At 43.5% G+C, this 23,205-nt stretch overlaps 2 long non-coding RNA genes across 2 annotated transcripts in view; one reads left to right on the forward strand and one right to left on the reverse strand.

Annotated features, from left to right (window-relative positions):
• LOC147116559 (uncharacterized) overlaps positions 1-23,205 on the forward strand; it is a 440,444-nt gene that overhangs the window by 245,879 nt on the left and 171,360 nt on the right. The gene's annotated exons all lie outside the window — the stretch shown is intronic.
• The window catches only part of LOC147116560 (uncharacterized), a 72,249-nt gene continuing 64,429 nt past the window's right edge, over positions 15,386-23,205 (reverse strand). Inside the window, exon 3 of the long non-coding RNA XR_015078609.1 lies at positions 15,386-16,440. This is a non-coding gene — a long non-coding RNA (uncharacterized LOC147116560). The remainder of the gene's footprint in view (positions 16,441-23,205) is intronic.

The following is a 23,205-nucleotide window of genomic DNA, read 5'->3' on the forward strand; positions in this document are numbered from 1 at the left end:
TGCTGGTAGTCATTGCATTGCATTACCCTCAACTGGCAGTACTGTACTTAATCAAGCATCTTCCACCATCCATTTAACACAACATTCTGTAGGTGAGTACCCAATTACTGTATGCTGCACATTTCGTGATTTTTTTCTTTTTTTAAAAAATAGCCTCGGTAGATAACCCTCTCCATCATCCGGAATTTTTGATCAACCGGCAACACGGCGGTCCCGTCGGTGTCGGATACCAAAGAGTTTCCTGTAATTGGTGGATGGTTTAGAGGGGATTTGAGGGGAAATTTCTTCACCCAGAGGGTTGTGGGGGTCTGAAACTCACTGCCTGAAAGGGTGGTAGAGGCAGGAACCCTAACCACATTTAAAAAGTACTTGGATGTGCACTTGGGATGCTCTAACCTACAGGGCTGTGGACCAAGAGCTGGGAAGTGGGACTAGGCTGGATAGCTCTTTGTTGGCCGGCGTGGACACGATGGGCCGAAATGGCCTCCTTCCGTGCTGTAACTTTCTATGATTCTAGGAACTTATATTGGCTATATTTTATGATTTTCTTCAGAATTTTACGAGTAGATGCTCAGTGTTCTACAGAGGGAAGTAAAGGTGGAAATTGCGGCAGTACTGGTCATAATCTTCCAATCCTCCTTGGATACGGGGGTGGTGCCAGAGGACTGGCGAATTGCAAATGTTACACCCTTGGTCAAAAAAGGATGTAAGGATAAACCCAGTAACTACAGGCCAGTCAGCTTAATGTCGGTGGTGGGGAAGCGATAATCTGGGTCAAAATTAACAGTCACTTGGACAAGTATGGATTAATTAAGGAAAGCCAGCATGGATTTGTTAAAGGCAAATCGTGTTTAACTAAACTGATTGAATTTTTTGATGAGGTAACAGAGAGGGTTGATGAGGGTAATGCAGTTGATGTGGTGTACATGAACTTCCAAATGGTGTTTGATAAAGTGCTACATAATGGGCTTGCCAGCAAAGTTGAAGCCCATGGAATAAAAGGGACAGTGGCAGCATGGATACAAAATTGGTTAAGTGACAGGAAACAGAGTAGTGGTGAACAGTTTTTAGGACTGGAGGAAGGTATACAGTGGTGTACCCCAGGGGTCGGTACTAGGATATATATTAATGATTTAGACTTGGGTGTACAGGGCACTATTTCAAAACTTGTGGATGACACAAACTTGGAAGTATAGTGAACAGTGAGGAGGATAGGGTTAGACTTCAAGAGGACATAGACAGGCTGGTGAAATGGGCGGACACATGGCAGATAAAGTTTACCGCAGGAAAGTGTGAAGTGATACATTTTGGTAGGAAGAACGAGGAGAGGCAATATAAGTGGCAAGTAACATTCGCACCACACAAGTGCCAGGCAATGACCATCTCCAACAAGCGAGACTCTAACCATCTCCCCTTGACATTCAATGGCATTACCATCGCTGAATCCCCCACTATCAACATCCTGGGGGTTACCATTGATCAGAAACTGAACTAGACCAGCCAGATAAATACTGTGGCTACAAGAGCAGGCCAGACGCTGGGAATTCTGTGGCGAGTGTCTCACCTCCTGACTCCCCAAAGCCTTTCTACCATCTACAAGGCACAAGTCAGGAGTGTGATGGAATACTCTCCACTTGCCTGGATGAGTGCAGCTTCAACAACACTCAAGAAGCTCGACACCATTCAGGATAAAGCAGCCCGCTTGATTGGCACTCCATCCACCACCTTCAACATTCACTCCCTCCACCACCGGTGCACTGTGGCTGCAGTGTGTACCATCTACAAGATGCACTGCAGCAACTGGCCAAAGCTCCTTCAACAGCACCTTCCAAACCCGCGACCTCTACCACTTAGAAGGACAAGGGCAGCAGACGCATGGGAACATCACCACCTACAAGTTCCCCTCCAAGCCACACACCATCCTGACTTGGACCTCTATCGTCGTTCCTTCACTGTCGCTGGGCCAAAATCCTGGAACTCCCTTCCTAACAGCATTGTGGGTGTACCTACACCATATGGACTGCAGCGGTTCAAGAAGGCGGCTCACCACCATCTTCTCAAGGGCAATTAGGGATGGGCACTAAATGCAGGCCTAGCCAACGACGCCCACATCCCATCAATGAATTAAAAAAAACTAACGGGCTCAATCCTAAAGGGGGTGCAGGAACAGAGACCTGGGGGTATATGTGCACAAATTGTTGAAGGTGGCAGGATAGGTTGAGAAAGTGGTTAAAATAAACATACGGGATCCTGGGCTTTATAAATAGAGGCATAGTGTGCAAAAGCAAGGAAGTTATGATGAACCTTTATATAACACTGGTTCGGCCACAACTGGAGTATTGTGTCCAATTCTGGGCACTGCACTTTAGGAAGGATGTGAAAGCTTCAGAGAGCTTGCAGAAAAGATTTACAAGAATGGTTCCAGGGATGAGGGACTTCAGTTACGTGGATAGATTGGAAAGGCTGGGGTTGTTCCCCTTAAGAAGATTGAGAGGACAGTTGATAGAGGTGTTCAAAATCATGTGCGGTCTAGACAGAGTAGATAGAGAAAAACTGTTCCCATTGGCAGAAGGGTCGAGAACCAGAGGACACATATTTAAGATGTTTGGCAGAAGATCCAAAGGCGACATGAGGAAAATCATTTTTACGCAGCGAGTGGTTCTGATCTGGAATGCACTGCCTGAAAGGGTGATGGAGGCAGATTCAATCGTGGCTTTCAAAAGGGAATTAGATAAGTATCTGATGGAAAATAATTTGCAAGGCTACGAAGAAAGGGCAGGGGATTACACAGGATTACATAGAATATACGGCACAGAAACAGGCCATTCAGCCCAACCAGTCCATGCCGGCGTTTATGCTCCACTCAAGCCTCCTCCTGTCTTTCCTCATCTAAATCTATCAGCGTAACCCTCTATTCCCTTCTCCCTCATATGCTTGTCCAGCCCCCCCTTAAATGCATCTATACTATTCGCTTCAACCACTTCCTGTGGTAGCAAGTTTCACATTCTCACCACTCTTTGGGTAAAGAAGTTACTTCTGAATTCCCTATTGGATTTCTTGGTGACTACCTTATATTGATGGCCTCTAGTTATGCTCTTCCCCACAAGTGGAAACATTCTCTCTGTATCCACTCTTATCAAAACCTTTCATAATTTTAATGACCTCTATTAGGTCACCCCCCAGCCTTTTTTCAAGAGAAAAGAAACCCAGCCTGTTCATCCTTTCCTGATATGTATACACTTGCATTTCTGGTATCATCCTTGTAAATCTTCTCTGCACCCTCTCCAGTGCCTGTATATCCTTTTTATAATATGGTGACAAGAACTGCACACAGTATTCAAGTGTGGTCCAACCAAGTTTCAATACAGGTTTAGCATAACTTCCTTACTTTTCAATTCTATCCCTCTAGAAATAAACCCTTGTGCTTTTTTTTATGGCCTTGCTAACCTGTGTCACAACTTTTAGTGATTGTGTATTTGTACTCCTGTAATTTGTTGCAGTCCTCCTCAGTATTAACTATCACCCCCCAATTTGGCATCATCTGCAAATTTAGAAATTGTGTTTTTGATTCCAAAGTCTAAATCGTTAATGTAAATTGTGAACAGCGGTGGTCCCAGCATTGAATCTTGCCACCTGCCACTGTGAATAGCTACCCTTTACTTCTACTCTCTGCTTTCTGTCTTGAAGCCAGCTAGCAATCCATTCTGCTACTTGTCCCCCAACTCCGCATTCTCTGACCTTGTTCATCAGTCTATTATGGGGCGCCTTACGAAGGCCTTTTGAAAATCTAGATAAATTACATCTACTGCATTACCATTGTCTACTCTCTCTGGTACCTCTTCAAAAAATTCAATAAGGTTGGTTAAGCAAGATTTTCCCTTTTGAAATTCATGCTGACTATTCATTGTTATACTTTTCATTTCTAGATGTTATTCTATTTTCTCCTTTAGTAGGGATTCCATTATTTTTCCTGCAACCGATGTTAAGCTGACTGGTGTATAATTCCCTGGACAAGTTCTATCCCCCTTCTTAAATATAGGTATTATGTTAGCTATCCACCAGTCCTCTGGCACTACATCTTTTTCTAACAAATTATTAAATATGTGTAGTAATGGCTCCTATCTCTTCCCTAGATTCTTTTAAAATGTGTGGATGCAATCCATCCGGACCAGTGGTTTTATCCTCTGAGTTTGATTAGTTTATTTAATATTTCCCCTTTTTAAATTTTAAATGCACTTATCTCATTGCTAATCTCATCATCCAATATCATGTCCACCTGTTCTATCTCCCTGGTAAATACCGAAGCGAATGATTTAATATTTCTGCCATCTCCCTATCATTACCTATGGTATTGTCCTGTCTATCCCTTAATGGCCCTATTCCCATCCCAACCTTCCTTTTTTTATTGATGTGCCTGTAAAATATTTTACTATTTTGTTTTATGTTCCTTGATAATTTAATTTCATAGTTCCACCTTGCCTTCCTAATTGTTTTTTGACTTCTCTTGTAATCCCTTCATATTCTCTCTTATCATGCACCCCTCTGCTGTCTATGTACTTAAAGCATGCCTCTTTCCTTACCCTCAATTGTTCCCTTATGTCTTTATTCATCCATGGAGTCTCATTAGTGCTTAGTTTGTTCTTTCCTTTTAGTGGGATATATTTTTCCTGCACTCTGTTGAACACCGTTTTAAATGTTTCCCGTTGTCGTTTTACACCATTGTTTGCAAATATTGTTGCCCATTTTATCTTCCCAAGTTCTATTCTCAGCCCCTCAAAATCAGCTTTTCTCCAGTCTATTAACCTGGTTTTTGTCATATTTATGTCCTTCTCAATTACCATCTTAAAGCGTATTATATTCTGGTCACTATTGCCTATATGTTCTTCTACTTTTAGTTCTCTTATCTGCTCTGGCTTATTCCCCATAACTAGATCCAAAAGCAAATCCTCCCTTGTTGGGCTTTTTACATATTGGGTTAGAAAGGAGTCCTGTAGTCTTTGTAGGAACTTCATTCCCTTATCCCCTTTACCTACCTCTTCTGTCCAATTAATATCGGGGTAGTTGAAATCCCCCATGATTATTCTGTTTTTTACTAATTTCTCTAATTTGCCTGTATATTTCTTCCTCCACCTCCCTTCCACTGATAGGTGTTTTGTAGATTATGCCTATTAGTGTGATTGATCCTTTATTATGTTTTATTGTCTCTATCCATATGGATTCTATTTCTGCTTTGCTGATATCTACATCCCTTTTTTTTCTACTGCCATTTTGTTATCCCTAATAAGTACAGCTACTTCACCTCGCTTTTTTCCCTGTCATTTCTAAATATGTTATACCCTGCAATGTTTAATTCCCAGTCCTGATTGTTCTGTAGCCATGGGCTCGATTTTACCAGACCCGAGGAGGCGGGATTGGAGGCGTGTGAGGTGCTAAAATTGCAAAAAATAGCAGGCAGCTTTGATCCCGCCTCCAGCCCACCTCCAAGCAATTTTCCCAGAATCGGGGTTTCAGACCCCATTTCCATCCTGCCTCCAAGAAGCGGGATAGGCCCTTAAGACCCTTAAGAACCAGTTAAGGGCCTCTATAATCCAATTTTAAGAGGCCTTTCTGAATTTAACACTTTCCCCCCGTGCTCCTCGTCTCCTCTGGAACACGCCAGTTAATCCTGGCGGCCTCAGTACGCAATCCACTTGTATCAGCTGCAGCTCCACCATTAAAAATTAGTTTTCAGCAATCATCATTTGCAGGTGGCAGAACTTTGTTGTCTCAGGTCTGGGGGAACTTTTAGCGGCCTACTCATTGTTGTGGAAGATTGGAGCCTGAGACCCATCTCCAGTGTGACCTCCTGGGAAACCCCTCTCCCCACCTTGACTGAGCGCTTCCTCAACTGAGGCATATACTAGAAGAATGGGAACCATTTATTTCCTTTCCTCCTGGACAGTGGGGAGGGGGGCTGTCACTGGTCCTGTGGGGGAATAAAAGAAAGAGTTAGACATGTGAGATAAACGTTGCATGCACATTGAATTCTGCAGATGATCATAAGTCAATCTGTTCGAGCATCAGAATCAATATCAGTCACTCATGCAATGTCATTGAGAGAGTTGAAAAACGATTCTGTCACCAGCTTGCTCTGATGCGCCCATCTGTCCGTCCCCCACTTGCGCATCCTCCTCCACTCCCACGATCTCCAGGGCCGCCTCCTCCGCAGTGGTGAGCTGGGCTATTGAGGGTGGCCCTACTCCTGTCCTTGTCCTCTCCCTCTTATTGTGGGCTCTCTTTTCCTGCAGTGAGGGACACAAGTGGAGTTTGAATGAGAATGAAGGAGTGAGTGTAGAGAATCCATAGCATAGATGCTTAGAAGGACACAAAGATGGAGTGAGATGCCAAGACCAATGGTCCTCCCTGTGTGCTGTAAGTTGTTGTCATAGCATCACAGTGATAGGGAGTGTGAGGGCTGCATAGTCGGAATAGTTAAGTGAATGTGAACATACAGAGAGAGGGAATGGGTAATGGTGCAGGGATGTAACGGTGAAGTGGGATGTAGAGGAGGAGGTTGACAAAGCAGAGTGTTGGTGATGAGAGGCGATGGGGATCAGATTGAGGGTCATGGGGATGGAATACTCACTGTGTGGATAAGGTCATAAAACCTCTTTCGGCTCTGTAGCCAGGTTCTGCTGCACATTGAAATCGCATTCACCTCCTGTGCCACTTTCAGCCACACAGCTTTGGTCTATTGTGGAGGCTTTTTCCTCCCTGAGGAAGGAAAGAGCACTTCCTTGTTTGCTCTTGCTCCATCTACCAGAGCTTGGAGGGAGGCCTCATCGAATCTGGGTGCACACTTTGCACTGGTGCTGGACATAGTAGCAGTAGGAATCCCTCAGAAGTATGTTGATAAAGTTGTACGGCTGAAAAAGAACCCCAAGGCTGCTTGCAGGCCTTAAATCCAGCTGCATAGATGCCGTCATCGGAGGCGAGTTTCAGTATCAAAAGACTTATTGGGCCAGGGGTTCCCACACGCTGGAAATCAAATGCCCAATTAGGGCAAAATCGCACTTTTGTCCCACCTCACATCGGAGGCGGGGCCCTGACCCGCCGACCACCTGACGCACCCCCAGCCCGCCCCCAATGACAAAATCCAGCCCCATGTCTCAGTAATCCCTACTAGGTCTGGTTCCTCCCAACACATGATTGCCTCCAGTTCCCCTGTTTTATTACGGACACTGTGTGCATTGCTGTACAGACAGTTTAACTAATTTTTAATAGGATTTCCTGTCACTTTATGTTTAACCATCTTTTTAGTTTCCTGTTCTATAACTATTTGCTCCCTGGCCATCAATGTCCTCCCTTACTTTATTCTTTCCCATGCTCACTTTTCCTGTTTTGTTTATAATTAGGCTGGTTACATTTCTTGTAGATCCCTCCCCCCATCTTACTTATTTAAAGCCTTTGCCGCCTCCCTATTTACCCTTTCCGCTAGGACACGGGTCCCATCCCGGTTCAGGTGGAGCCCGTTCCATCAGTACGGCTCCTTCCTGTCCCAGAACTGGTGCCAGTTCCATGAAAAGGAAATTCTCTTTCCCACACCAGCCCTTTAGCCATGTGTTAATTCTCCTGATCTGTCTGCTTCTATGCCAATTTGCATGTGGCTCGGGCAATAATCCAGAGATTATTACCCTCGAGGTTTGCTTTTTAATTTAGAGCTTAACTCCTGATACTCTTTCAGCAGGACCTCCTCCCTGTTCCTACCTATGTCATTTGTTCCAACATGGACCACGACAACTGGATTTACCCCCTCCCTTTCCAAGTTCTTCTCCAGCTGCTGTGAGGTATCCCTTACCCTGGCATCACCCTAGGCAACACACCCTTCGGGATTCTCATTCTTGGCTGCAGAGGACACTATCTATCCCCCTAATTATAGAGTCCCCTATTACTACCACATTTCTATTCTGCTCTCCCCCCAGCCCCCTCCTTGGACAGCCTTCCGAGCCACGGTGCCTTGGTCCGCATTGTAGTTGTCCTCCCTGCAGTCTTTCTCCTTGTCCTCACAGGTAGCGAGTGTATTGATTTCTTTGTGGGTTCAATGACAAGACATTTATGACAGAGAATGTCTTTTAATCTAAAGTCTGTTCAACTCTTTTTAACAGCATTACAGGAGACACCATGCTAGTGATCCCTCTAAAACGAAACCAAAACTAAACTGCTTGTCTCTGTCACATGCCCTCTGCTGGTCAGGCATAAGTAATCAATCAGGCAACTATGCTGGTAAGGCATCATAATCAAACAGGCAAATACCATCACTATTTGCTGATATCATTACATCTCCCTTTCTTAAAACAAAAGTATTTTACTTTTAACTAACAACATGTTTTCTTTGTATTAATCTGCATTTTAACTGTAACACTTAATGAACTTACATTATCATTATCATGATCAAGGTTTTTTAACCTTGCTTTGTGTGTTCACATGAAATATGTAAATACACTAGAACTTGAAGAAAGAATAAGATAACATTACTTCCTTCTATAACAATAGTCCTTAAGTTTGCTCAATGAGTCTCTCAGGAAGCTTCACGTGTCTTGAGGATTTTCTGATTGATTGTCCTTGAATCTGAGTTGTTGCCTCAGATGATGGTTTCTCAGCTGTGTGATCAGGTTGTTCAACAGTATCAGTCTTTTGACCTGCTGTGTGATCAGGTTGTTCAACAGTATCAGTCTTTTGACTTGCTGTGGTTGGTCCCATGAGAAGATCTCGACGATTTCTTCTCAGAACAGCACCCTCATCTGTCTGAATGGTGTATGATCTTGGTTGAACTTCACTCAGGACAGTTCCCTTCTGAGTCCATATGTTTGTTTTGTCTTTGAACCTTACTTGGTCACCAGTGTGGAGTTCAGGTAGGTTTTGTGTTCCTCTGTCATAGTAGTACTTTTGCTTTTCTTTCTGTTGTTCTTTGAACTTCCTCACTTTCTCCCCCTCTTTTGTTTTCAGGAGGTTCTCCGGGATGGGTAGGTTTGACCTTAGCCGACGTCCCATAAGGAGTTGGGCTGGTGACATACCACACTCGAGCGGCGTTGTGCGGTATACAAGCATGCTCTGGTAGAAGTCAGTTCCACCGTCATTTGCCTTGTACATCAGTCTTTTCACTGTCTGGACCGATTTTTCCACTAATCCATTGGACTGTGGAAAGTGAGGACTTGACGTTGTGTGGGCAAAGTCCCACTCTTTGGCAAAGTGTCGGAAACTTGCATTGTAAAACTGGGGTCCGTTGTCTGTGAAGACCTCGCTTGCCACGCCATGTCTGGAGAATATGGCTTTCATACATGTTATCACAGCATCTGCAGTGGTGGTGTACAGTCTACAAACCTCTGGATACAGGGAGTAATAGTCTGTGACTACAAGATAGTCCTTCCCTTGACATACGAATAGGTCAGCGCCTACCTTCTGGTAAGGTCTGTCTGGCACTGGGTGTGGTTTTAGTGGTTCTACCGGATTGCTTGCTCGATATTTCAGGCATATTGTGCAGTTTGACACCTCATTTGTCACATCTTGGTTGATTCGTGGCCAGTACATCACCTCTCGTGCTCTTTTCTTACACTTTTCGATTCCCAGATGTCCTCCATGGATCCTTTTTAGCATCTCTTTTCTCAGACTCTTTGGGATAACTATTTTACTTCCTTTGTAGATGATGTCTTCGACCACTGATAGTTCCGCCCTGCAGTTCCAGTACTCTGCCATGTCAGGTGAGCAGTCTTGCTTCATGTTGGGCCATCCATCCAAGATGCTTTTCCTCAGTCGTCTCATTGTTTCATCTTTGTTTGTCTCAGTCTTTATGAGCTCCATTTTTGCATCTGCTATGGGCAGTGCACTTGTGATCATGTCCACGTAGGCGTTCACTTTTTCATCCATTTTGGTGTTTGCGGGCTCACTTGGGTCTACAGCTCTGGACAACGTGTCTGCTGTATACATCAGCTTACCCGGTGTGTACGCAACATTCAGTGTATAGCGTTGCAGCCTGATCATCATTCTTTGTATTCTAAGCGGACAGCTATTTAGTGGCTTTTGGAACAATGCAATCAAGGGCTTACGGTCAGTCTCTACACTGATTGCTTGTCCTGCCACAAACTGGTGAAATTTTTCACAGGCGTATGTGATGCTGAGCAGCTCCTTTTCTATTTGAGCATATCGCGTCTCCGCGTCTGTCATTGAGCGCGATGCATATGCAATAGGTTGCCAGTAGTCATATTTTTGCAGAAGAACGGCACCGAGCCCACTCTGTGATGCATCTGATGATATCTTGATGGGTCTCGCTGGGTCATAAAACCTCAGAACTGGTTCCTCTGTGAGCAGTTTCTTTAGATCGCTCCATGACTTCTCATGCTCATGATTCCATTCCCATTCTATGTTCTTTTCAGTTCGTCTTCTCAGTGGCGCCATCTTTTCTGAGAGGTTGGATATGAATTTACCCATGTAGTTGATCATTCCATTAAACCTCTGCACGTCCTTTTTGCATTTTGGCTTTGGCATATTCTCAATGGCGGACACCTTTCTGGGATCTGGTCTGATGCCCTCACTGCTAACGATATCTCCCACGAATGTCAGTTCTGTCACCCCGAGCTGGCATTTCTCTCTATTCAGCTTCAGGTTTGTTTTCCTTGTTGCTTCCAGCACTTCTTTCGGTCTCTCGTCATGCTCAGTTCTCGTAGTTCCCCATACTATGATGTCATCCATCGATGTATCAACTCCCTCCAGGTGCTCATAGATCATATGGATAGTTTTGTGATACACTTCAGGAGCTGAGGCAATGCCAAATGGTAACCTTAGGAATCTGTATCTGCCAAATGGACTGTTGAACGTGCACAGTCTTGAACTTGCCTCGTCCAATTTCATCTGCCAAAATCCTGATGATGCATCTAACTTGCTGAAATACTTTGCATTTGCAAACTGTGACATGATTTCCTCACGTGTAGGAAGCTTGAAGTGCTCTCTCTTTATTGCTCTGTTTAGATCTCTTGGATCCAGGCAAATTCTGAGCTTTCCATTCTTTTTGTCCACTACGACGAGGGAACTCACCCACTCAGTTGGCTCATCTATCTTCTGAATCACGTTCAGGCTTTCCATCCTGTCCAACTCTGCCTTCAGTTGCTTTTGAAGAGCAAACGGAACTTTTCTGCATGGATGTATGACCGTTGGCATACTTTTATCTACTCTGATCGTGTGTTCTCCTGGAAGGCAGCCTAGACCCTGAAATAGGTCGTTGTACTCTTTCATGAGTTCATCATAGACTGTCTCTCCTTCGCTTTCCACAACGAGGACTCTCTTTACCAGGTTCAGTCTCTCACAGGCTTTTAAACCTAGTATGGCTTGCACATCCTTTGGCACCACGATTAATGCTAGCGTGTGCTCTCTGTCCTTGTGTGTCACTTTGACAATGCATCTTCCTTTCACTGGTATATCAGTACCTGAGTATCCTGTCACTTTCACTTTTATTCCATGTATCTTTGGCCTGGGTCTAATTTTCTTAAAATCAGTCTCTGATATCACATTAACTTGTGCTCCAGTATCCAATTTAAATGGAATATGTATGTCATTCACTTTTAGTGTCAACATCCAGTCTCTTTTTTCTTCTTTGTTTTCAGACACAACATCTACATAGAACTCCTCTATCTCGCTTTCATCTACTGTATGGACCTTGCTTTGTTGCGCTTGGTTCTTACAGCAACGGGCATAATGGTTGTTTTTGTTGCAACTATTGCATTTTTTACCATATGCTGGACACTTTTTTGGTGTATGCTGTGTACCGCATCGACTACATGACTTTCGATTGTCCCTTTCATTTTTGTTCGCTGGCCACGCCTCTTTTCACATTGGCGCTTTTTTTGTTAAATGGTTTGTGTCCGTTCTTTCTCACTGCATCCACGTTGCAGCTACTGTCACTGAACAGCTCTTTTGCCTGCGACTTCACAGTCTCTGTAGCCCTACACAGTGCTATGGCTTTTCCCAGGTCTAGATCTTGCTCTCTTAGCAGTCTTTCCCTTAGACCATTATCTGGAATACCACACACCAGTCTGTCTTTTATCAGCGAGTCTGTCAGTCCCCCAAATTCACACGATTTGCTCCTGTTTCTCAGTTCAGTCACATACTGATCAATAGTCTCTCCCGTTTTCTGTACACATGTGAAAAATCTGTGCCTCTCAAACATCACGTTACGTTTAGGTATGCAGTAGGCCTCAAACTGTTCCATTATTTTATCCAGCTTCATTTTGTCTCCATCAGCAGCGAATGTGAAGTTATTATACACCTCCAGCGCTTCATCACCCACGACATGTAAGAACACTGACGATTTCTTTTTATCACTTTTCTTGTCAGCTCCGATTGCCGCTAAATACAACCCCACACGTTGTTTGAACCTCCTCCAATTTTCAGCCACATTACCTGTCAACTGAAGCTTCGCCGGTGGGAGTAAACCTTCCATTTTTTCACTTCGTTAGCTATTCTTCAAAGGTCAGTAACGATGTTCTCTTTTGGCTTGCTAATATGTGGAGAGCTGATTTAACCAGATTTTTCCTCTTCATCTCTTTCAATCACTTCTGACACCATGTATTGATTTCTTTGTGGGTTCAATGACGAGACATTTATGAAAGAGAATGTCTTTTAATCTAAAGTCTGTTCAACTCTTTTTAACAGCATTACAGGAGACACCATGCTAGTGATCCCTCTAAAACGAAACCAAAACTAAACTGCTTGTCTCTGTCACATGCCCTCTGCTGGTCAGGCATAAGTAATCAATCAGGCAACTATGCTGGTAAGGCATCATAATCAAACAGGCAAATACCATCACTATTTGCTGATATCATTACAGCAAGTACATCGTAACTGTTGGACAGGACCAGTGTCTGGGGGACCTCCTTCTCAACCTCTCCTAAATCCCCGCTACCCGGCTCCGTAACAGTCACACACTCCCCTCCCCTTCCTGAACCTGTGCTTTCCTCTGGGGTGTGACTGTATTCTGGATAAAACTGTCCAGAAATTCCTCCCCCTCCCTTATGTGTCGGAGTGTCTCCAACTCGCACTCTAGCTCAATGACTCTGAGCAGGAGAGATTCGAGATGGAGACATCTCCTGCAGACGTTTGCGCTCTGGGCAGTCTCGCCGTCCTCAAACAGGTTGGGACTAGCTGAAGTGCTCTTGCAGAGAGCCGGCACGGGTTCGACAGGCCAAATCGCCTCCTACTGTGCTGTATCGATTCTATGATTCTATGTTCTTATCTTTATAAGGGTCTCCATAACTTTATCCACAATGGGCGTCAAACTCATTGGTCTGTAGTTTCCTGGGTCACTTGTGTTACTCTTTTTAAAAACAAAACAAAAGTAACACCTGTCTTTCTCCAGTCCCCAGGCAGCTCTCCAGTAATCAGTGACTTCTGGACGGTTTGTGCCAGAGTTCTTGCAATTTCCTCCCTTGGTTCCTTCAGGTTTCTTGGATGCATCTTATATGGCTCCTGAGGTTTATTTACCTTAAGTGTGCACAGCTGTTCGGCAACCATGCTGTTAGTAACGTGAATAGTGTCACAACTTAACCTCTGCAGATCCCTCGAGTTCTCTTTCCAGATCAAATAAGTTACTTGTCTCCTCCTTCATCAAAACTGAGGCAAAAAATTTAGTTAATGCTTCTTCAAACTGTATAACATTTGTCATGCTCTCACCAGATCCCATCTTCAGTGGCTCCACTCTATCCCTTGTTTTATTTTTTCTCTTAATGTGACATAAACACTTTTTTATTATCCTTGAATTCTCTTGCCATGTTCACTTCAAAAATGTTCTTTGCCATTCTAATGCCTTTTTTTCCAATTCTGGTATGCCTTTTGGTATTGAATCCATCTTAATTTTGTGCCATTTTTCCTTCATGGCTTTAAATGCCTTTTTTTCCTTCTGATAAGTTGTCCCATCTGAGCAGGCAGGAGTGTCTTTAAGTTTGATACCTTTGCTTTGTATAGGTGCACATTGACCCATTGCATTTAGAATCACCTCCTGGAAGGAACTCCACAGTTTTTCCACTCCCCTAGCCATATTTAAACATGACCGGTCCATTCTGATAAGACTTCTCTCTTGAATGAATGCAATGTTTTCTTATAAGTAGTGAAGAGTAACAAGCTAAGAAATATGTTTTTTGTGTCTCTACTTTTTTCTTTCACCCTGTAGATGCAACAACCTAATTATTACAGATGTTTAGATAAATTCTTTTTGACTGTTGGTAATGTTATAACACCCCTTAATTTTGTGCCAGTAGAGTAATGCCATAAGTCAGCCTGAACTGCCAAAAAAGAGGTTTACATGCAGAGAGGAAAACATTTGACCCCAAGGATAACATCGTGTTGGTGCTTTTTTGCTACATAGTAAATTGGATTATAAACAATTTTTATCTTATTTCCAGCACATGACTGGCAGTTTAACAATAAAATTCTGTTAAAATAGCATTTGGAAGGGTTTGTGAGCCATATGTGTTTAATTTAGAGAAATGTTCCAAAGGAGCGCTCACCAAATTACTGCAGCCTTATTTTAAAGTACATATTAATCTGTTTGCATTAAAATACCGCTTGCACAAAATTCCTGCCAACATTATTTTAAAGTAAATTGAGTAACACCTGTCTTTAAATGACACTGGTGGAAATTTGGTATGAGATCTTAAGCTGAATAGTATTTCAACAAAACAAGTTGTTGAGGTCCCATTTTCTCATGTATTCCCCAATGACTCTTAGAGAATCACAGATACAAGCCTGCAAGTCTTTAAGCAGTGGTTGTGTCTTTTGGGGTAATTAATTGGAAAACTTCTATTTGTTTTGCTGACGACTTACCCAATTACTGTGATCCAGTTTTGAAGAGAATCATAATTAAAATAAAATGGCCTTGTTCAGAATCAATGTTGAAATTGGTATAATTATAAATCTTTTCACCATGTATTTTAAATCTGAGACTATAAAATATGTCTTCTCCCCTTTTGGACTTTCTGCCACTAGCACAAATATATCTTTGTTAATGATCCTGCCACAAACTGTTAAAAGTTAAGCATGATCCCGACGTGACTTTATTTCACTTGAAAAACTTTTTTTAGTTCATATCTATAGTTCTCCTCATAGCCTGCTGTAGCCTAATCCTCTTGTGCTTACTGCTTTGTAGTCTGTTGAATTTCGGTAATTATTTAGTCAATTATCTCATCAACTTTCTGACTTGCTTTTGTATGATATAATTTACCAGATTAAATCCAAAGAGTTCGTCACAACATTTTTTTTAAAATGAAGTTAAAATTGAATTAACCATGTTTGATTATGTAAAGTGATATAAAGCAAATACAATTGCTGATCCGCTAATAAGGATGTTGTTTAAAAATTCCCATAGGAGTATTTTAATGCAGGTCATTCACTACACACCAGCAATCAACAAGAAGAACAGAATGATCAAATAAATTGCTAAATCAACAGAATATGTCAGTGGATGTCATGCTGAAACTGTACAGTGCTTTTGAAAATGTTTCCAAGAGATACAAGGGAAACATTCAAGCCCTTGTGGCAGTGTAAAGAGCCACAAAGCTGATCCCCAGTGTCAGAGGGTGGCGGAAACTGGGGTCTTAGCCCGTGTGAGAGGAAACTGAGAAGAAACCTTCCAGAAGTATGGAAGAATTTCAAAATGTATACAAAGGGTAAATCTGGTGCACTACTTCGAGATACGTTATGATAGTACAAATGGGCATAGGTTCAAACTGGTGAAAGACAAGTCAGGACTGATGCCAGGAGGAATTGCCTTGCTCAGAGAGTAATCAACAACTGTAATAGACTTCACGATAGGGTACTGGAAGCGCAAACCTCAAATGTTCAAAGGCCCTGTCCGTACCAAGCCCTTCCAGTGCAGGTATAGAGTGGGTTAAATATTTCTAGTGCATCTTAATTCAATTTCTCTTTCACTCCACATCAGCATAGCTTTTCCATTTCTTACATTCTGTGGCCTTGATGGAGAGTAGCAGCTAATAATGATTAATGCATAGGTTTGTGCTGTGGGTTCCTGCTCACCAGGAACTGGCTCAAAACCGCCAAAGCGTTTTAGTTAGGGCACATAGAGCCATCTAAGAGGGAACATTTATTCCATCAATCTAGGCTAAAGAGGAACCCACACACCAGAAACAAAAGTTTTCTAACTTAGTGCACTTGGCTTGCATTCCTTAAATTTATCAGTCACAAGTTGAATGTAATTAAAAATATATATTTTTATTGTGTTTTCCTCCTAAATATATTTCATTTTTGTTCACTTTTATAGTTTAACTTATTAAATCATCTCAACATGCAACCTTTTCCTCTCCCTCCTTTAGTTTTCAGAATCTTAGTACAAGAGTTGCTTTCTTAATTTTTCTCTGCCTTCTCCTTCGCTGTTATCATGATGTGTTCTTCTCTACTGTTCTGTTTGTAACATAAAACAATGAAGAAATTGGTGACCAGTAATAAAGACAACTAATTGCCAAAAAATATTATTAGCATAAGTAACAATTATCCATTCTTTGTGAATTTATACCATATACTTCACATAGGATTAACTAAAATGATTCCAGGGTATGCACTGAAAAATAAAGCAGTTAGATGATGTTTTGACTGGCAGACTTTCCTTTTTTTATTCATTCCTGGGATGTGAGTGTCGCTGGCAAGGCCAGCATTTATTGTCCATCCCTAATTGCCCTTGAGAAGGTGGTGGTGAGCCGCCTTCTTGAAACGTTGCAGTCCTTGTGGTGAAGGTACTCCCACAGTGCTGTTAGAAAAAGAGTTCCAGGACTTTGACCTAGCGACGATGAAGGATCGGCGATATATTTCCAAGTAGGATGGTGTGTAACTTGGAGGGGAACTTGGAGGTGATGGTGTTCCCATGCGCCTACTGCCCTTGTCCTTCTAGCTGGTCGAGGGCGCTGGTTTGGGAGCTGCTATCGAAGAAGTCTTGGCGAGTTGCTGCAGTGCATCTTGTAGATGGTACAGACTGCAGCCACGGTGCGTCGGTGGTGGAGGGAGTGCATGGGGTGCCAATCTAGTGGCCAGCATTGACTTGTGCCCTGTAGATGATGGAAAGGCTTTGGGGAGTCAGGAGGTGAGACACTCGCCACAGAATACCCAGCCTCTGACCTGCTGTTGTTGCCACAGTATTTATGTGGCTGGTCCAGTTATGTTTCTGGTCAATGGTATTCCCATGGATGTTGATGGTGGGGGATTTGGTGATGGTCATGCCAAGGGGCAGTGGTAGACTCTCGCTTGTTGGTGATCATCATTGCCTGGCACTTGTGTGGCACGAATGTTACTTGCTCAGCCCAAGCCTGAATGTCGTCCAGGTCTTGCTGCATGTGGGCACAAACTGTTTCATTATCTGAGGAGTTGGACACTGTGCAATCATCAGCGAACATCCCCACTTCTGACCTTAGGATGAAGGGAAGGCCATTGATAAAGCAGCTGAAGATGCTTGGGCCCTGAGGAACTCCTGCAGTTATATCCTGGGGCTGAGATTATTGACCTCCAACAACCACAACCACCTTCCTTTGTGCTAGGCATGACTCCAGCCAGTAGAGTGTTTTCCCTCTGATTCCCATTGACTTCAATTTTACTAGGGCTCCTTGATGCCTCATTACAATGGCTCCTTGATGTCAATATAGAAACATAGAAGATAGGAGCAGGAGTAGGCCACTCGACCCCTCGAGTCTGTTCTGCCATTTAATGAGATCATGGCAGATCATTCAAATTCAGCACCCTGTCCCTGCTTTCTCCCCATATCCCTTGATCCCTTTAGCCTTAAGAAATATATCTAACTCCTTCTTGAATATATTTAATAAGCTGGCCTCAACTGCCTTCTGTGGTAGAGAATTCCACAAGTTCACCACTCTCTGGGTGAAGAAATTCCTCCTCATCTCAGTCCTAAATGGCTTACCCTTATCCATAGACTGTGACCCTTGGTTCTGGACTCCCCCGCCATTGGGAACATCCTTCCTGCATCTAGTCTGCCTAGTCCTGTTAGAATTTTATAAGTTTCAATGAGATCCCCTCTCATTCTTCTAAACTCTAGCGAATATAAGCCCAATCGACCCAATCTCTCTTCATACGTCATTCCTGCCATCCCAGGTATCAGTCTGGTGAATCTTCGCTGCACTCCCTCCATGGCAAGAACATCCTTCCTCAGATAAGGCGACCAAAACTGCACACAATATTCAAGGTGTGGTCTCACCAAGGCCCTGTACAACTGCAGCAAGACATCCTTGCTCCTGTACTCGAATCCTCTCACTATGAAGGCCAACATACCATTTGCCTTCTTAACTGCCTGCTGCACCTGCATGCTTACCTTCAGCGACTGGTGCACAAGGACACCCAGGTCTCGTTGCACTTCCCCTTCTCCCAATCTATTGCCATTCAGATAATAATCTGTCTTCCTGTTTTTGCCACCAAAGTGGATAACCTTGCATTTATCCACATTATACTGCATCTGCCATGCGTCTGGCCAATCACCCAACCTGTCCAATTCATACTGGAGTTTCTCTGCATCCTCCTCACAGCACACACACACACCCCAGCTTTGTGTCGTCTGCAAACTTGGAGATATTACATCTAGTTCCCTTGTCTAGATCATTAATATATATTGTGAATAACTCTGGTCCTAGCACCGATCCCTGCGGTACCCCACTAGTCACTGCCTTCCACTCGGAAAAAGAGCCGTTTATTCCAACTCTTTGCTTCCTGTCTGCCAACCAGTTTTCTATCCAAGTCAGTACCTTACCCCCAATCCCATGTGCTTTAACTTTGCATGCTAGTCTCCTATGCGGGACCTTATCCAAAGCCTTCTGAAAGTCCAAATACACCACATCCACTGGTTCTCCCTTATCTACTCTACCAGTTACGTCCTCAAAAAATTCCAGTAGATTAGTCGAGCATGATTTACCTTTTGTAAATCCATGTTGACAATGTCCAATCCTGTCACTGTTTTCCAAGTGCTCTGCTATTACATCTTTTATAATGGACTCTAGCATTTTCCCCACTACCGATGTCAGGCTTTCCCTGTTTTCTCTCTACCACCTTTTTTAAACAGTGGGTTTACATTAGCTACCTTACAATCCATGGGAACTATTCCAGAGTCTATCGAATTTTGGAAGATGACCAGCAATGCATCTACTATTTCTACTATTTCTAGGGCCACTTCCTTAAGTACCCTAGGATGTAGATTATCAGGCCCTGGGGATTTATCGGCCTTCAATCCCGTCAATTTCCCTAACACCATTTCCCTACAAATACTGATTTCATTCAATTTCTCCCTATTAGACCCTATGTTCCCCGACATCTCTGGGAGGTTATTTGTGTCCTCCTTTGTGAAGACGGAACCAAAGTATGTATTTAATTGGTCTGCCATTTCTTTGTACCCCATTATAAATTCCCCTGATTCTGACTGCAAGGGACCTACGCTTGACTTCACCAATCTTTTTCTCTTCACATATCTATAGAAGCTTTTACAGTCAGTTTTTATGTTCCCTGAAAGCTTACTCTCATATTCTATTTTCCCCCTCCTTAATTAATCCCTTTGTCCTCCTTTGCTGAATTCTAAACTGCTCCCAATCCTCAGTTTTGGTGCTTTTTCTGGCCAATTTATATGTCCTCTCCTTGGATCTTATGCTATCCCTAATTTCCCTTGTTAGCCACGGTTGAGTCACCTTTTTTGTTTTATTTTTATGCCAAACAGGGATGAACAAATTCTGTAGTTCATCCATGTGATCTTTAAATGTTTGCCATTGCCTATCCACCATCAACCCTTTAAGTAACGTTCCCCAATCCATCCTAGCCAACTCGCGCCCCATACCATTGTAGTTTCCTGCCTTTAAATTCAGGACCCTAGTCTCTGAGTCAACTACTTCACTCTCCATTTTAATGAAGAGTTCTATCATATTATGATCACTCCTCCCCAAGGGGCCTCGCACAACAAGATTGCTAATTAATCCTTTCTCATTACATAATACCCAGTCTTAAGATGGCCTCATCTCTAGTTGGTTCCTCGACATATTTGTCCAGGAAACCATCCCGTATACACTCTAGGAATTCCTCCTCCATAGTATTGTTACTAATTTGGTTAGCCCAATCTATATGTAGATTAAAGTCACCCATGATAACTGCTGTGCCCTTATTGCACGCATCTCTAATTTCCCATTTAATGCCATCCCCAACCTCAGCATTACTGTTTGGGGGTCTGTATACAACTCCCACTAACCTTTTCTGCCCCATGGTATTTCTCAGCTCTACCCATACAGATTCCACATCATCAGAGCTAATATCCTTCCTTACTATTGTGTTAATCTCCTCTTTAACCAGCAATGCTACCCCACCTCCTTTTCCTTTTTGCCTGTCCTTCCTGAATATTGAATACCCCTGGATGTTGAATTCCCAGCCTTGGTCACCCTGGAGCCATGTGTCCGTAATTCTAATTACATCATATCCGTTTACATCTATTTGCGCAGGTAATTCATTCACCTTATTACGAATGCTCCTCGCATTAAGACACAAAGCCTTCAGGCTTGTTTTTTTAACACTCTTAGTCCTTTTAGAATTATTATTTACTGTAGCCCTGTTTGATTTACACCCTTGATTTCTCAAGGGCAGTTGCTCTCACCTCACCTCTGGAATTAAGCTCTTTTGTCCATGTTTGGACCAAAGCTGTAATGAGGTCTGGAGCTGAGTGATCCTGGTGGAACCCAAACTGAGCAGGTTATTGGTGAGTAAATCCCGCTTGATAGCACCGTCGACGACACCTTCCATCACTTTGCTGATGATTGAGAGTAGACTTATGGAGCGGTAATTGGCCGGATTGGATTTGTCCTGCTTTTTGTAGACAGGCAGTTTTCCACATTGTCGGGTAGATGCCAGTGTTGTAACTGTACTGGAACAGCTTGGCTAGAGGCACGGATAGTTCTGGAGCACAAGTGATTAGCACGACAGCCGGAATGTTGTCGGGGCCCAAAGCCATTGCGGTATCCAGTGTGCTCAGCCGTTTCTTGCTATCATGTGGCGTGAATCGAATTGGCTGAAGACTGGCTTCTGTGATGGTGGGGACTTCAGGAGGAGGCCGATATGGATCATCCACTCCGCATTTCTGGCTGAAGATGGTTGCAAACAGTTCAGCCTTGTCTTTTGCACTCACGTGCTGGGCTCCGCCATCATTGAGAATGGGGATATTCATAGAGTCTCCTCCTCCTGTTAATTGTCCACCACCATTCATGACTGAATGTGGCTGGACTGCAGAGCTTTGATCTGATCCATTGATTGTGGGATTGCTTAGCTTTGTCTATATCATGCTGTTTCCGCTGTTTAGCACGCCTGTACTCCTGTGTTGCAGCTTCCCGAGGTTGGCACCTCATTTTTAGGTACGCCTGGTGCTGCTCCTGGCATGCTCTTCTGTACTCCTCATTGAACCTGGGCTGGTCCCCTGGCTTGATGTTAATGGTAGAGTGAGGGATATGCCGGGCCATGGGGTTACAGATTGTGGTGGAATACAATTCTGCTGCTGCTGGTGGCCCACAGCGCCTCATGGATGCCCAGTTTTAAGTTGCTAGATCTGTTCTGAATCTATCCTATTTAGCACGGTGGTAGTGTCACACAACACAATTGAGGGTGTCATCAGTGTGAAGACGGGACTTCGTCTACACAAGGACTGTACGGTGGTCACTGCTACCAGTGCTGTCATGGACAAATGCATCTGCGACAGGTAGATTGGTGAGGATGAGGTCAAGTAGGTTTTTTCCTCGTGTTGGTTTTCTCATCACCTGCCGCAGGTCCAGTCTGGCAGCTATGTCCTTCAGGACTCGGCCAGCTCGGTCAGTAGTGGTGCTAGCCACTCTTGGTGATGGGTATTGAAGTCCCCCACCCAAAGTACATTCTGTGCCCTTGCTACCCTCAGTGCTTCTTCCAAGTGGTGTTCAACATGGAGGAATACTGGATCATCAGCTGAGGGAGGGCGGTAGGTGCTTATCAGCGGAGGTTTCCTTGCCCATGCTTGACCTGAAGCCATGAGACTTCATGGGGTCGGGAGTCAATGTTGAGGACTCCCAGGGCCTCTCCTTCCCGACTGTATAACACTGTGCCGCCACCTCTGGTGGGTCTGTCCTGCCGATGGGACAGGACATGCTTCTCCTTAAATGCATCTATGCTAATCACCTCAACTACTCCATGGTAGCGAGTTCCACATTCTAACCATTCTCTGGGTAAAGAAGTTTCTCCTGAATTCCCTATTAGAGCTATTAGTGACTATCTTATATTTATGGCCCCGAGTTCAACTTCTCTTCGTCTACCCTATCAAACCCTTTCATAATCTTGAAGACCTGTATCAGGTCATCCCTCAGCCTCTTTTCCAGAGAAAAGAGTCCCAGCATGTTCAATCTTTTCTGATAGTTATAACCTCTTAGTTCTGGCATCATCCGAGTAAATATTCTTTGCACCTTCTCCAGTGCCTCTATCCTTTTTGTAATATGGAGACCAGAACTGTTCACAGTACTCCATGTGTAAGCCTTTGAAGCAATTGTTGTGTCAAGAGTTTGTTTGTTGCTCATATTGAACACAATACCTAAAAGTGGATTTACTGCATGCTAGAATTTTCAATCATGACATGCTTAAACGTTAGAAATCTGAAATCTAAAGATTGGTGGGAATAAAGAAAGTTGACCTCAATTAAAAAGCAGTAGTTCCTACAACTCTTTTTATGAACATAAGAATTAGGAGCAGCAGTCGGCCATACGGCCCCTTGAGCCTGCTCCGCCATTCAGTAAGATCATGGCTGATCTTCGACCTCAACTCCACTTTCCCACCTGATCCCCATATCCCTTGATTCCCATAGAGTCCAAAAATCTATCTCTCTTTTGGAGCACGTAATTTATGACTTAAGCAGTAGCAAACAATTAACAATTCACTCACAGCTACAATGTCTTTTTTTTCTTCCTAATTTTCTCCCTTCTGAAGGCATTGGCACCTTGTTGGCTTACAGTTGAACAAATGTTGGCAGCCTGTGGTATTTTGTTCATGTGCCCATTTTTCAAAGATATGCTTTGATGGTGAATATAGCAGACGATTTGGTAATGGTGAGAATCTAGGCATTACAACTGAGCCCAAACCTGCCTTCACCCAACATCTAGGGGGAAAAATTCAGTTGGTTGCGCCTCCCGTTAGCGC

This window comes from Somniosus microcephalus, chromosome 6, assembly GCF_052327205.1.
Source record: "Somniosus microcephalus isolate GS21.2 chromosome 6, FLI_Smic_1.0, whole genome shotgun sequence".
NCBI classification, from domain to species: Eukaryota; Metazoa; Chordata; class Chondrichthyes; order Squaliformes; family Somniosidae; genus Somniosus; species Somniosus microcephalus.